Source organism: Manis javanica, chromosome 12 (assembly GCF_040802235.1).
Source record: "Manis javanica isolate MJ-LG chromosome 12, MJ_LKY, whole genome shotgun sequence".
Classification (NCBI taxonomy): domain Eukaryota; kingdom Metazoa; phylum Chordata; class Mammalia; order Pholidota; family Manidae; genus Manis; species Manis javanica.
This window is the reverse complement of record NC_133167.1, coordinates 40,935,841-40,951,539: the sequence shown is the minus strand read 5'-3', so window position 1 is coordinate 40,951,539 and position 15,699 is coordinate 40,935,841. Positions and strand designations below refer to the sequence as shown.

The 15,699-nt window shown below is 33.6% G+C and overlaps 1 protein-coding gene across 1 annotated transcript in view; it reads right to left on the bottom strand.

The window, feature by feature from the left end:
* Window positions 1-9,425: 9,425 nt before the first annotated feature.
* The window catches only part of LOC118971813 (fibrous sheath-interacting protein 2-like), a 51,651-nt gene continuing 45,377 nt past the window's right edge, over window positions 9,426-15,699 (bottom strand). Inside the window, exon 12 of the mRNA XM_073218507.1 lies at window positions 9,426-10,332. The gene's annotated coding sequence lies outside the window, so the exon portion shown is untranslated. The remainder of the gene's footprint in view (window positions 10,333-15,699) is intronic.

The window sequence follows — 15,699 nt, the reverse complement described above, 5'->3', positions numbered from 1 at the left end:
AGGGGTAAACTAGATGTCTAGAGTAGTGGTTCTCAAACATTAGCAATCTATGGAACAGAGGTGTTCCATATCAGTCCCTAATTCAGTAGCTCTTGGAAAAGCCAGAGAATTGGCATTTCTAACAAGTTCCTAGGCTAATGCTGACACTGCTAGTCCAGGACCTTATTCTAAGAACTACTGCTATAACAATGGTGCTTTTACTTGGTTCAGCAATTTAACTGAGGTTATACATTCACAATATCCACTAAGGCAATACTGGCCCCATGTAGCATTTTTGCCTGCATCACTTCTCAGAGAAATGAAAGGATCATCAGTGGCTATGGGCTTTACTGGGTTTGCTATGGTTACAAAATATCACAATCCTGTTTTCAAAATGATCAAGTATGTTTGTACATTTAACTATTGTAAGGGGGTTTTGTTTTTGTATGATTGATTTTTTTATTTCCAATTTTATAGTACTTTGCTTTTTCTTTGTATTTGTGTCATGAAAATAAACGCTACTAAGATTTTTAAATTGATTTTTAACATTGAAAGCAAAATGAAGAACTGTGGTGCTTGCTAAATGGCACCAGTTATGGGTAGGGTTTTATTTCACTATACTCAGGAAAATTGGCTTAAAGATACTACTAAAAAGTCTGTGAAAACACATAAACTGAAGTGAACATCAGCTACTCATTTAAGACTTTAAGATTTTAAAGTTGATTCTGTTAACTGAGGTTTGCCATCTCTGAAAAGTAGGTAATACTTCTATGAAATAGAATTATACACATTTTTAAATTTAGAAAGGATACAGCAGTTTATTCCAGAAAAAAGAAAAACAAGTCTTGAGTCATTTGGAAAATGCTGTAGCTTCCCTTTCTGGTTCATTTTGAAACCATTGATAATTTATATTCTAACAAAACCTTTATAATTATTTCATTACTTCTATGAGAGAAGATCAGGGAACATGAAGTGTTTATTTCTATAATGGTTGCTTACTCTGTCTTTTGAAGGAAAAGATTAACAATGTATAAAGTCTTTGGATATTAATTGAGTTTAAAGTTTTGATATTTTTTAAAGTATCTTTTTTCTAAAAGATTTTTAATAGATGATGTCATTTTTTTGTATTACATAATATCTAATTGTTAAGATTGTTGATTGCACACCACATAAAAAGAATTACTGTAGCAGAATTTATCTGATAAATTTCCCCCACTGGAAGAAATTAGAATTTTTATTATAAAATATGTAATTTTCACCAAATACCATGTTTTTGTCCCCATAAAGTTGTAATTAGCAATGAATTATATACTCTGGTCCTGAAATGCTTCTTTTAAATGCAATATTAAATTTTCATTAATTTCAAAGCTACTGACTGGCTGTCATATGTGAGAATCTGTGGTAGAAACCAGGTCTACAATGGTGGAGACATATAATCTCTGTCCTCAAGGAATTTATAATTGTTGGAAGGAAAAATAAATAAAGAAAAAGCTTACACTTTTAGCTCTGATATGTAAAGAGTTCAGAAATTGTCACTTTTGTCTTCATAAAAAGAAACAAGTGGAACAAACTGAAAATCAATGACTTTTCTAAGGCCCATCAGAGAACTGAGATCTCTTGGTGAACTGCCTTTCCTAGATCTGGAGAGACAGGCAAATCCACAGATCTGCTGGCAGAACATTTAAGAGATAATTTTGACAAACTGCTGGAGGCTGAATATGGATTATTGTGAAAGTGAGAAATGATAGGGGCTTCAATTTTAGGAGTGACCCTCCCTCTTCCCCCAATGAGTCTTTATCTCCAGAAAACCCACAAGATTCTCAGAGTGAAGAGCCAGGAAAAATCTCCTGTTGGCTCACACAGAAGTAGCGAAGATTAACCATAGGGGAAGAGGGCCAGAGCAATTTCCGTAACACAGGCCTACTCTCCATGGGAAAAGTCTTACCAGAGCCTTATCCTACAGCACCTTTCTCAAGCAGACCCCTGGAGGCATCATTCAACAAAAGGGGGTGGAGGAGAAGAAACATCTGTGAGGGTACAGACCACAGTCAAAGACCCACTAGAAGACATATTTATTCATAACAGTATAGAATGCTTCCCCTCCTCCATACCTTACCACCTCACAAACAGGGCTCCATTATAATAATGCTGGGTCACAGCTGAAAAAGCTACAAGATGTGCTCTCTGAAGAGTACTTAGGGAAGCCCAGAGCCAACAGTGGGGACAAAAAACAAGGCTATTAGAGGAAGTTGGAGCTACAGCAAAACAAAGCCAAATTCCAGACCAGACTGACATAAAATCTCCTACTGTTATGTTTGACTTCCTCAAAAAAATTACAAGACATGTTAAAACTAGAAAAAATCATGATTTGAAGAGACAAAGCAAACATAAGAACTGGGCTCAGATATAACATAGATGTTGGAATTATCAGACAGGAAACTTGAAATTAGTATGAGATCTCACGTTGTTTTCTTGCACACACACACACACATGCACACACCCATAAAGCAAAGGGAAACTGATCATTGGATTTGTCTATCTGCAGACAGTGTATCTGACACCAAGGGCAGATAATTTCTTAACACTTTCCTCCTCTATACAATGAAATAATTTTCAGTTAGAACCTGAAAAAAAATAGCCTGAAAAGAAATACAGTGACATTTTCTTTCATTGAACCTCATATATATATAATCACTCCAGTGGTAATTAACAACAGAAATACATCTGTAAACTAAGACTATCCTAGGAAAATTAAGGATGTAGAATAACCTTATATTCAGGGCACAAATGGAGGGTTTGCTATCAGGACCAAGAACAGGGTAACTGTAGTAACAGAAGGAAAGACAGAGTGTAACAGAAACAGATTCACGTGGGTTGTAGATAAATGATAGGAGCTGTATTTGTTCATCTGTTTTAATCAGTGAAATAGAAACAAAAATCATCAAAAGCAAAAAGTGAGGAAAAATAGTAGAGCTTTGAAAAGAGAACAAAGGATAGAAAAATAGTTGAAGATAGTTGAAAAGTGAGAGGGAAATGTACATAAATTATGGAGGATCACTTTCTTGAACTTACTGTGACCAGTCAGCATTTAAGTTTGCACATGCATGCGTGTGTGTGTGTATTGATATACTGGATGCCTACTGAGCCATATAGCAGAGCAAGATACTTGAGAAGTCGTCTACTGTCTGTTTGGGATTTATAAGCACTTGAAAGCAGGGGAAAAAAACCTTGTTCATATTTCTGTGCACTGAAGAGACTAATGACATTTTCTGCAAGATATGTATGTATGCATTATAGTTAAACTAATAAATACACAAACATAAAATTTTATATATATATAGCACAACACAAAGAAGTATGTTAAGTCAGTATTTTTGACTGTACAGAATATACATTCTTGGCTCAAGTAGAGGTGACTGAATTTAGTCACAGATGGGGACAGTCCTGGGACAGAAAGACAGATAGACTTGTAATGATTAGAATCACCAGAGGATGAACAAAGGTGCTAATGTGGTACCTGATACATAGTAGGTTACTCAATGATTTGAATAAATTACAAGTGAGTTATTTGACTGTAAGTAGATTCTTGATCTTTAAATGCAAATTTCCTGTGAGATACTATTGAGAAATAGAGTTGAAAAACTATTTGGGAAATATTATAAAAGATACTATATGAGAGGGTAGAGAATATAGACATTTTTCCTACAGGCAGTGGAGAATTGAAGGCTTTTGAACACAGAAATACCCTGAGAGTGCTTTTGAAAGAAAACGTACGCAGCACTAGGTGGATGTAATTCAAAGGAGAGAAGCTGGTGGTGGAAAATATAATTAGGAGTTTCTTATATGTCATAAATGAATATATATTATCTATGTCTTAAGAGAAAGGACAAGAGAAAGTAAGTGGATATTTACTCAACATTTACAATGTGATCCTTTATGTTGTGTGGTTTTGGAAAATGTCAATGATTTAACATACAGAACCACCTTATATTTGAATATAACATAATGGATGCCACAATGTTACCTGGTTAGATCTTGACACCACTTTTAGGTTATTTCCATGTAAGGTAAAATGCTTATTAAAAACACCTAATTTTTCTAGATATTAAAATTATAAACCTAATTCTAATTTATTAGCTATTTATCATTCTGTCCTGATAACTGGACATGGGAAAAGGATATGCATCTTTGCCACGTTCAAGGGACTACAAAATGTTTAATTAAATCTAAGCATTACAGTTGATAGTTTCATACCTAACTCAGGACACAGTGGTTAATGTGATTTAACTTGTTGGCATTAAAGTCCTAATTAAAGAGAGGAGTACAGCCTTTTGTAATAGAGCAAATGCATTTTCCCTGGTGTGTGTCCATATGTGGTATATCACTTAAATAGAAATTTTCTTAATATAGTCATCGGGGGGAAGCTGACACAATTTTAACACAATATTTAAACTTTGAGGTTAGTTTAAAATTAAGTGGAAATGAATAGATATTTTGAAGCATATTTACAAGCATAATAGTAAGTTTGATTGATAATATCATAAACAAAATAATTCTAAGATAATTAAACATATCTTTTATGCTGAAATCTCTGAAATAGGGAGAAAATACAGCAAATTGTACTTTTAAAGATATGAAATGGAAAAATCAATAATTTGAATTATTTAAAAAATCTATCAAATTCTACCTGGAATTATAATTATTACTAATGCACGTCTGTCCTTTTTCTATTCCCACTATACTTTTGTAATTTGACATATTAGTTAGTAGTTATTGACTAATTTATATTGGATATGGAAATTGTTTCAAAGAGTAGCTAAATGAACATGGATTTATCATTACATTTTGTAATTAAATTCATCAAAAATTGACCTTAAAGTTTGTGTTTTAAAGAAATCTTTCTCATGCTACAAAATCATTTTTAGCTTTTATCTTCTTGGGTTTTATAATTGTGCTTGTCACACCTAGATATTTAATCCATTTGGAAATACATATTTTCATATTTGATGTGAAGTAGTAATAATGATAAAAATCCTATTTTTTTCATAAAGTGACTAAAATTTTCCAAAATAATTTGAGCATTCTATTACTTTCACATTTACTTGTGGTGATACCTCTATATAAATCCTACTGCTTTCTGCTTTCTGGACTCTCTTTGGTCTATGTCAGTTATTTATTACTTTACTTTCAATGGTTTTTGATAGTTTAATATCCATTAGAGTCCATTTTAATTGATGTAACACTCTGTGGAAATCTTAGAATCCCTTATATAATTTAATATTTTGATTTGTACTGATTTAAATTTATAGATTATTTTGGAGAGAATAGCATCTTTACAATTTTGGTGCTTTTTTGTCATTCTGTGAGCATGGTATATGTCTGCATTTATGTAGGTATTCTTTTATGTGCTCTCATAGAATTTAAAAGTCATGTATAAAGTTCTAATTTATTTTTTTTAGGTGAATCCATATATATTTTTTTTGCTGTTGTGTTATAATTGTTTTTTATATTGAGAAATACTATCAGTTTATAACTTTTTCTTAGATCCAAGAACTTTTCCTCTTTCATTAAGTTATACCAGTTTGTTTCAATTTGTAACATAGACTTTTTTGAGACCTTACCCATGATAGCTTTAAATCATATTTTATGTTCATAAATACCATAGTAGCCCCCTTGTTCCTCATTGGTATGAGGCACACATAAAATTTCTTGAGAGCAAAACTTCAATACTGAGCCTGTTGAACTTCTAAGAAAATGTATTCTTGTTCAGGATAGAAATTCTTGCTGTAGTCGTAGATGCAGAATTTGCAAGGTGGCCAATGGTACTAGCCTCCATATCTTATCACTGCCGTGCAGACACGTGCTATAACAGCGAGGAAATCAGAGAATTTTCCTCATCCCAGCCTCACCTCAGTGGAGGTGCAACATCCTTCCCTTTGTGGAATCACTCATATATTGAGGCACCTGGTGAGGTCCTCCAAGAGTCCAGACTTCACATTCTAGAGAACAATGGCCAAGATCAGACAAATAATGGTTTCTCTTTCTTCAGTGGCATTTGTCAAAAATTGGGTGTATAATCTAAATAGCACCATTGAGATACTCTCAAATACTGATATTTAAGAATAAGGAAGTTGGGGGGGGGTGTACCTCTAAAACTTCCGAACTCTGAGAATGTGACCTACGGGCCTTTGGTGGTCTTATCTGCTTGAGTGGGGATCACAAAAGGAGCCCTGCATGTAGAATGTAAAGACCAGTCAATAGGAAAGACAGGCTTGAATTCAGTTTTCTGCTTCAAATTTGCACTGTATTTTCTTTTATTAGAACTGGTTTCAGGTGTATTAATATCATTTTCAATCAAACGTACTCTAATGCTCAATCTAACACTTGGAAGTAGGATGTCACATCTGACAGGCTTTGAAGTATGAAATTTTTAGTGTCGTTAGATAGATGTGAATATTCCTAAACTAACAAGTGGGAATTTGGCAATCTGTATTTGATAGTAAATCCTTATTTGTTAGTTAAATAATTACTGTGTGTGTGTGTGTGTGTGTGTGTGTGTGTGTGTATTGGGGTAGTGCATATATAATTTGCCTCCAGGATTTGGAAGTTTAGAGAACTAAGAAGAAAAATGTCAGACTATAGAGTTGTGTTGGCTTATTCTTGTGGCTTTTAGTACTGTCTTGAAAGAAGTAGAGACAGCTTTGCTGAGAATCACAGATCTTGGAGGGTATTGTAGACCTTTGTGAAAACTTAAGCTTTTGCTTTGAGTGAAATGGAAAGCCACCGAATGGTTTTCAACAATGGAATGAGATGGTCTCAGTAGTGATTTTAAAGGCTCACTTTGGCTTTTGTGTAGAGGACAGACAGCAGAAATGCAAGGACCAGTTAGGAATCTGCTCTAGCCGAGAAATGGTGGTGATACAGGTTAGAGTTTCAGGTACATGGATCAGTCTAACATACTGACCATGAAAGATGATCACCCATTCAGCTCTCCAATACTGAGTATCCAGAGAAACTAAGTAACAGATAACCTAACATAACCATAAACACTGACCCCTTCTAATTTCCTGGGGATCCTTGCCTGCTTCTTTTTTTTTTTAGCTTCTCAATGGGATCAGTGTTAGGCTGAGATATTTCAGAGCATTTGTTCCCAGAGGGCAGAACACTTAGCTTTATTTCTCCAAGATTTCATGATTTCCTGTTGTCATTCTAGACAATAAAGGTGCAAGTGTCCATTGAAGCCTCTATATTAAAGCTATGTATTATAAATATGGGCAAAAGAGATGACAGGTATGTTGTGATTGTTTATAAATGTGTTACTTAAATCTAGAAAGTTTTGGATGTGTATTATTAAATAATTATGCTATTATTTAAACAATTTAAATTTATTTATGTGTTATATGCACTTTTGAAGCAAACTATTAAAGGAAACTATTTCTATCTATGTAGAACTATATATTGCTCTCTCTTGAGAATTGATCTCAAACTAATTAAGTGGTATATCTAAGAAGAGTAAGAGTGCTAATTATGCTTACAATGAAAAATGATACATAAATAAAATGTGTCCATGTCACATAATATTAAGGACACTAAGAAGGATCTATACTGCTTATTACAGAGAACCTTGTTAATTTGAACAAGCATATTAATTTTTACCTGTAATATAGTGAGGAAGACATTTTAATATGGATTTGTACACAGATATTTAAAGAACACATAACTCAATAATAAGAACAGAATCTAATAAAAATGAGGAAAAGATTCTATTGTTATTTTTGAGTTTTGAAAACATTTTCTTCTAGATAGATGCAGAAAGGAAGTTAGTACTATATTCTCATATTTAAGAATTATTGCTGGATTTATGTATTTTAATGAAGAAAATCATTAACTGATTAAAAACCAATTGGCCAAGATATTTTCCCATGTTACTGTCTAATTAATAATTTATATTTTCCAAGGGTAAGCAGTTTTGAAAGCAAAGTTATTTTCTCCTGTATACTACTATTTAGCAAACCACATGCTAAATGCTGCAAACACTACATTCCATCAAAAATCCACTGGGCTTTTTTTCTCAGAAATTGACAAGCTGATTCTGAAATTGAAAGAAAAACGTGAAGGACTTAGAAAAGCCAAAACCATTTAGAAAAAGAAGAGCAACGTGAGGGACTTAAACTGCCTGATTTCAAGATTTACCATAAAGCTACAATGGTTTGGATACTGTGGTATTACTTAAGTATAGACATACACATTGGTGGCACATGATAAAGTTTAGAAATAAACCTACATGGATATGGTCAATTCAGTATTGATAAAGGTGCCAAAGTGGGGAAATAAAGAGTTTAAAAAATGGTGATGGGAAAGTTGAATATCCACATGGGAAAAAATTGAATGTAAAATCTTTATTACCATTTACAATACTTAACTCAAAACTGATCATTGACCTAAACTGAACAAGAACTATAAAACTTCTAGAAGAAAATGAAGGAAAAAAAAATCTTTTGACTTTGGGTTAGGCAAAGATTTCTTAGACTGGACACAAAAATCATGAACCGTAATATCCAAAAGCTGATAAACGGGACTTCATCAAAATTAAAATTATGATGTTCTTCAATAGTCACTGTAGGAAACTAAAAAGCCATATAGAATGGAAGGAAATACATTCCAAACACATATCTGATAAATATGGATTTGTACACAGATATTTAAAGAACACTTATAACTCAATAATAAGAACAGAATCTAATAAAAATGAGGAAAAGATTGTATTGTTATTCTTGAGTTTTGAAAACATTTTCTTCCATTCCAGTTTGCCTTATGCCTTAGGAGCCACCGTGTACTGAGTTGCTCCAAGACTTGCCAGGCCCCCAAAAATGAAACATTTATTACCTCACAGTGTCTGCAGGCCAAGAATCTGGGAAGAGTTAGCTTGGTTTCTCTACCACCGAATCTCTCATAAGACTGCAATCAAAGCGTAGATGAAGGCTGCAGCCATCTTAAGGCTCAAGCAGTGGATTAGCTTCCAGATTCACTTGTGTGGCTGCCAAAATCCATCCTGTGGACCCCTGTCTTTTCCCTGGTTCACCTCAGTTTTAATGTTAACCTGGGAATCAGGTTAAATGGATAATCAAGGAAATAGTCTCATCAAGAAATCCTAAATCATATACACTTTCCAAAAACATGTTTTGGTACAGATTTTTGGGTAGGGCCAACTCCAAGGGATACTAAAGTCTATACCATCATATGAAGGGTATGGTACTGGGGAAAGAGTTGTATTCCATGCTGATAATGGAGTTTATGAGCTGATTGTAAGGGTGGTGTTTAAAATATTTTGATTAAATTGTCAACTTTGGGCAAGTTGGCAAAGTAGCTTTCAAGAAAAAAGTTGATCTCATCACTTCCCCCAAAGGACACATACCTATTAATTCAAGATTCAAGCCCAGACAATGCAATTTTTAAAATTTTTCCTTTTATTTTGACCTACCTTCTGCTCTCGTCTTAGCTGTGTAAGACTTCACTATATAAAATGTTCATATTGGGTAGTTATCAGCCAAAATACAAAAGGGCTGGAATCTATTAAATAATAGATTGAAATAGTTATCTTGCATTTCCATAAATGGTTTCTGTTTTGTTTTCTTTGGGCTCCCAACTAATCTAGATCTTTTTCCATTATCTGCTCTCCTTCAGTTGAATTTCATGGGTTTATCTGTGAATGATTTCTCATATACTATCAATATTACCAGGCTTAGGATGAGACTGGAACCTTTTTAGTATTCTTTTCTGCCTAAACAAGGTACATTCTTGGATAGAATTTCTGAAGACCTCTGCTCCTTCCATAGATATCTAGTCACTAAAGTCCTGTTTCTCACCTTACACTGTGGCTTTTTCTCACCAAAAGAGGCAGTTTCAGTCACGACTGTTGGGTAGGTGGCCAAGTCAAGCTCAGTAACAGCTCTTTTAACTTTTATCTCCTTATGTTCTAGTATATGATTTGAGGTTGTTTCAATACTTTCAATACTCACACTGGATGTGGGCTGACAGCGTTTGCCTGATGACAAAAATTTTTTCAGGCCGTTTATGCTTAGTGTTGGCTTGGGAGAAACAGCTTTGCTTTCTGCTGGCTTCATTCATGTGATCTTCAAATTATTCTAAGTATTTCTTTTGTATAACTTCTCTTAAAGCAACTTCATCTTCATCAGACATCAATCCCTCTTCTATGTTACTTTCCAAATCTTGCTCAATATCATGAGCTACTAGCCAAATGATAAGATCATTTTTGCTCTGAACATTTTTTAGAAGCTCCACCTTGGTGATATCCGGCTTTCTTATATTCTGAAATGAATTTCTGCTGACAACCTGTAATTGAAAGTATAATGAATACTAAAACAAATGTCTCTGTCATTTTTCCTGTGGTTTTATTGAAATATACCTATTAGTATAATTTCTAGTTTCAATTTAAGTAGTATTATCTTCAAGTGCCACTTATTTGTATATTAGCAATATTTTGAAAAGAAACAAATGAAAAATATAAGAACATTTGTTGCCATCTAGCATTTCCTTTATATTCAGAGATAATATTAATCTACCATTAGCTTACTCTGAAATGTAGAGGAAGGTCTAACATAGGTTTTGTTTGTTTGAACTTTGTATTTGCTGCATCATAATATGCTTTTTTTTTCATTTACTTTGATGTGATAGAAGTAGACATCTGTTTTTCTAAAATTCTACATAGGGAATCATAGATAAACTTAAATGCACACATTTTTAGCAAAACTGAGAGGCATTATCTGATCCTGACTTTTAAAAATGATGAATAATCAAAATTGTAAAGGTCTTTGGCTCTTACATCCCTGTTTTTACACTTTGATCCTTCAGACATATTTTCTAAAGAATCTTCAAAACATAAATATTAATCTTTTTCTCACCTCCCTAGTGAAATCTCACTTTCCATTTTCAATGTCTAAAGGCAGATTAAAGACAATTATAATTAAATAATAGCATTTCCCTCACTTTCATAGTTTTTATGATGACACAGAATCTCCAAATTGATTTGAGTTAATAAACATAGACCTTAGTATCTTCTTGTACCACTATAAGCCAGGTTTTCAGATAATGGTGCCCTAAAGGGATATATATATATAAACAGGCTCCTTAAGAAATCAAAACACAATCAATTTTGATTTTCTGTGTTAGTGGAGGGAACTAAGTTTAGAAAATCCAAAACCATTCCATATGGCTTTGGAATTTGTTCCTACATATGTTTTCAATATGTATATTCCATTTTGTCCCTTCTCTGTCCCTATGCTTGAGAAAGACAGCAGTGGTACCCAGATTAGTACGAATCATATGTCTTAATATAATTACCTCTGCTACTTTTTTATTTTTAGGATGGCTTTTCTTTGGCTTAAGAGGACATGGATAACTGTTCTGGTTTAAATATTCTTCTCCTGCTTTCTGTGGTCTATAAATGGCTTAAGAGAGCTGGCAACTAAGAGTAAAATTTGTGACAATTCTACAGATAACTAAAAACTAATTTTAAGTAATGTTATTCTGTTCAGAAATTTTATTCCCAAGGGATTACTTATATATGAATGAAGACTACCAAGTAATATGCTAATGTAATGGTAAGAACCCACATGGCAGGGGTAACTTTAGAGCTAGAAAGCACTGTCTTCTGGTACAAAATATTTAGGGCAAATGGATTAAATTAGTGCCTCAGCCCATGATAATCTCCATATTTGGGTATGAAAACATAAAGCAGTTATTGAAATATTTCTCATCCCTAAGATTTAGTTCAGTGAGTAATAAGATAGTGCTGGAGAAAATTCACTTCAAATTTACATTCCAGGAAGAATGGTTCTATAAAACTTTGGTTATTGTGCAGGCCATAGATTATATCCCTAAACACATTCAGTCCTCTTAGGAGTAAATGCCATCAGTACAAGGGGATTTGTTAAAAATCATAGGTATAGTGGATCAGCACAGTTCTATGGGACAATCCCTTTGCCCTCAGTGGTATAGTTTTCTTGTAACAAGAACATCATTTCAGCATTTTAAAGCCCAATTAATTTAATGTATTGGTGCTCAAGTATAGAGCTACAGGGCCATAGGTCTATAGCAAGAGGAAATGGGTTCATAAAAATGGCAGTACATGGGCTGCTGTGTCTAGAACAAGGATAGAAGAGGAAAGAAACTGGGCACTTCTTGAGAATATAGAAAAATGGAGGAAGGCTAATTAAAGTAAGATGATAAAGAAGTATAATCTAAGCGTCTGTAGTCTAATGTTTGTTGATCAATGTTGCTAAAAGTAAAAAGTACTGTGTAGAGCCATAAGTTTGAGAAATTAAAACTATTTTAGCTAAGTTTTGAAAGTTCATATATCCTGATATTCTATTAACTGGCCCTTTAAGATACCATTAGATTACCCACAATAAAAAACTAAAAGAACTATATGAGATTGCTTCTCTGAATTTTCAAATGAAGATCATAATTTTAGTCAGCCTGGTTTTACTATTAAGTGTATGTCCCTGTGTTCCCATAATTTTTTCTTTTAAAAGCCAGTTTAAACTGATTGTCTTAGGAAAACTAGCCTGAGACCTTGAGAATGAGCCACAGAGCTGATGTGGCAAGTCCCAGTAAGTTACACGACACTTTATGGATGAACAAGTGTAACCAATTCTCACAGAGTGCTGGACAATAAGAAAAAATGCATTTCCATATACCTGTTTGAGGAAGGGAATCACAGAACAATTATGCTTCACTATTCACTTGTATTTTGAATTTTAATTTTAAAGTTTTGTTACTGCTTTTGCACTTACCTCTCGGGGTTTTATATCCAATCGTCCTTAGTCAATGAATATGTCTTCCTTTCTTTATCTTTTCTAAATTAGATGTGTCTGATGAAGAGACACTTCTCCTATTTATTGATGCACTTCTTAGCTCTTTTATGCTATGTCCAATTTTCTTAAATAGTCCATCTCAAGTTTTTCAAGAGGTTGAGCTTTTATAGAAATGACTGCTAAGTGTTCTAATATAATGTCAGGATCTATTTTGATTGGCTTCTTCCTAATATGTGGGACTATTTTAATTGGAAACACATCTTCAATTGAATCTTGATCTCTCCTTTTTCTAAGTCAGGGATCATTTTGTCAGCATACTTCTGTGCCTTTTGAACAATTCTATTAATGGCTTGATCTCCAAAGACATCAGCACTTGAATTCTTTAACCTAACTGTATCTAATTGAAGATTTGAAACTCCATTAATAATTAAACTAGCCACTTTCTTAAGGAAGGCTCTGTTTGTACCTTTTATGTCATAATAAAGATCTTTATGCGTTTCAGATTGTTGCAGTATATCACTATAAATAGAATCAATAACCTGAGAAATCATTTCTATGCTTTCTGGATTTAAAAAGTGTTCTTCAGGATCAGCAGAAACTAGATCAATATTATTTTTGGAAATTTCAGCTGCTACAGATTTTGTCAGTTGAGATGCAATTTTATTTAACTCAGGCTTTGACAAGTTTTTTGCATCTTTGCTTGAGACACTTGGCAATGTTACAATTTTAGCCAAGAACAAAGCCAAAGCTTCTTCTAAAGTTGTAGTATCTAACATAGGACCTTTTTTGGATGAAGACCTTTCCTGGGACTTAAACTTATCAACAGTTTTGACCACTTTTTCCATAATTTTGACAGCTTCCCAAACTAATTCTGAATTTGATACTTCTTCCTCAAATTTAGGTTGAAATTCAGAAATGGAAATTTCCTTCACCATTAAAAAACCTATTGTATCAGAAAGGGCATTGCTCTTATCCATTAAATCTTTCAATATAGAGGTGTGTGAGCCAGAGTGCTTTAAAACACTAGTATAAACAGAGTTAACTATTTTTTCAATAGTTTCATTGTCAGCTGAAGGTATAGTAGGCAATTCCTTGGCTGGTAATACAAGTTTAATTTTACTTTTGGAGATAAATTCTTGTATTGAATTTAATATTTTTGAGGTTATCTTTTGCATTTCAGTTTCTTCAGATTTGGTTCTTTCCTTATCTACTGTTGGAAACATAGATAAAAGCTTCAATAAAAATTTTACAGCAGTTTCTTCTATTACATCATAAGGCAGTATATGAGTAAGTGGTTGAGGCTGGGGAGCATCAGCAGTTGTGATAACTTCTTTCAGAATATTTTCAACAATGTAGTTAACTTCTGAACACTGATATGGAGTTAGCTCTCCAGAAAAATAGTTCTGCAGCTGATTGCCAGGCACTTCTTTTAGAATCAACTCAACTATGGTTTTGGAAAGGATTCTGCATCCACTGGATACACAATTTTGTATAATCTCTTGTGACCCATACTGTGACAAAAGATTTTTATAAATAGAATGAACCACTAATTGAATAATTTCATCATCATTGGGATGTAAGGAGTCCACATACTGTATAATCATATCATCATATTTGGAGATCTCTGTTGTAACTGTACTTAATAACTTCATTTGAAGGAAATCCAGTTTTGTGAACTGTTTGCCCTCAGATGTTTCTGCTTTGGTGTTAGACACAGTTGAGAAAATTTTAGATAAGAGAGCAGAAATCACATTCTCTAAAAATTCATGAGGCAGCATGACGGTATATGGTGACAATGCCTGACATTCTTTGCTGGCTCTTTTAACCACTTTTTGGATCTTTTTAACAAGATCCTTAGATTCGAGAGGCAAACATGCTGAAGCTGGAATCTCATCACAAAATCCAAAATTAAGCTGCTCTTGAAAAATTTCATTTATCACTGCACTAGTTAGTTGTCTTGCTATAGTTTCCTCATTAGTTTTTATACTCTTACAAATGGAGTCTTGAGACCTACCTTCCTTCAAAATATTGCATACAGAGAAGTGAACATCATTGTTGACCAATGTTTGATTGATTGCTGGTATGTTATTTAGGAAAGGCATCTTGTTTAAAGAGGAGGTTTTAGTCATTTTGTGCATATGTGGAATTTTATCCACAGTTTTCTTAATGCTAGATGATGCCTTTTCTGCAGTTGACTCTTTATGCCCGGAAAGTACTTTAGGAACTGATGATGACATGTTTTCTACTGGTGGAAGAAACTCATTTTCCGGATCTGTTCTAAATACCTTAATTTGAGCATCTGAAAACTCCTTTAACAGTGAATCAATAGGTTTCATAGCTGTGTCATACAGTTCTGTTTGATTTTCATCATCACTTACATTTTGACATCTTTCACACATTTGTGTTTCTGGTGATGAAGAAAAGATCAATTTGTTAATCATTTCAGTGATAATATCTTCTGAAAACTTAGCAGGAAAAATTCCAGGTTTATGTTTTGGTTGGTACTGATGACTATTTGTTTTACTAGGTTCAATTTTAATCTCCTTTACTTTCACTTTCTCTTTTTCTCTCTCTTTCTCTCCCTCTTTCTCCATGGCAGGGAGATTTTTGCTAATTGAGAGGGATAAATCCTTTGTTGAAACAGACTGTGCAGTATCCTTGCCAACCTCCTGAATTACCTGCAGTGACCTATCACTTGGGGGACTTTGGAGATGTGAATCATCTGTGGATCCTTGAGAATGATATATTTCTAAGATAGCATCATAAGTATTTTCAATGATATTTTGAACATGTTCATAATCTGAATATTGTTCCTCACTTATAGCTATTTGAGATGGAGAGGCTTGTCTTTCCATTCCATTTGATTTTGGGGTAGCTGCTTTCA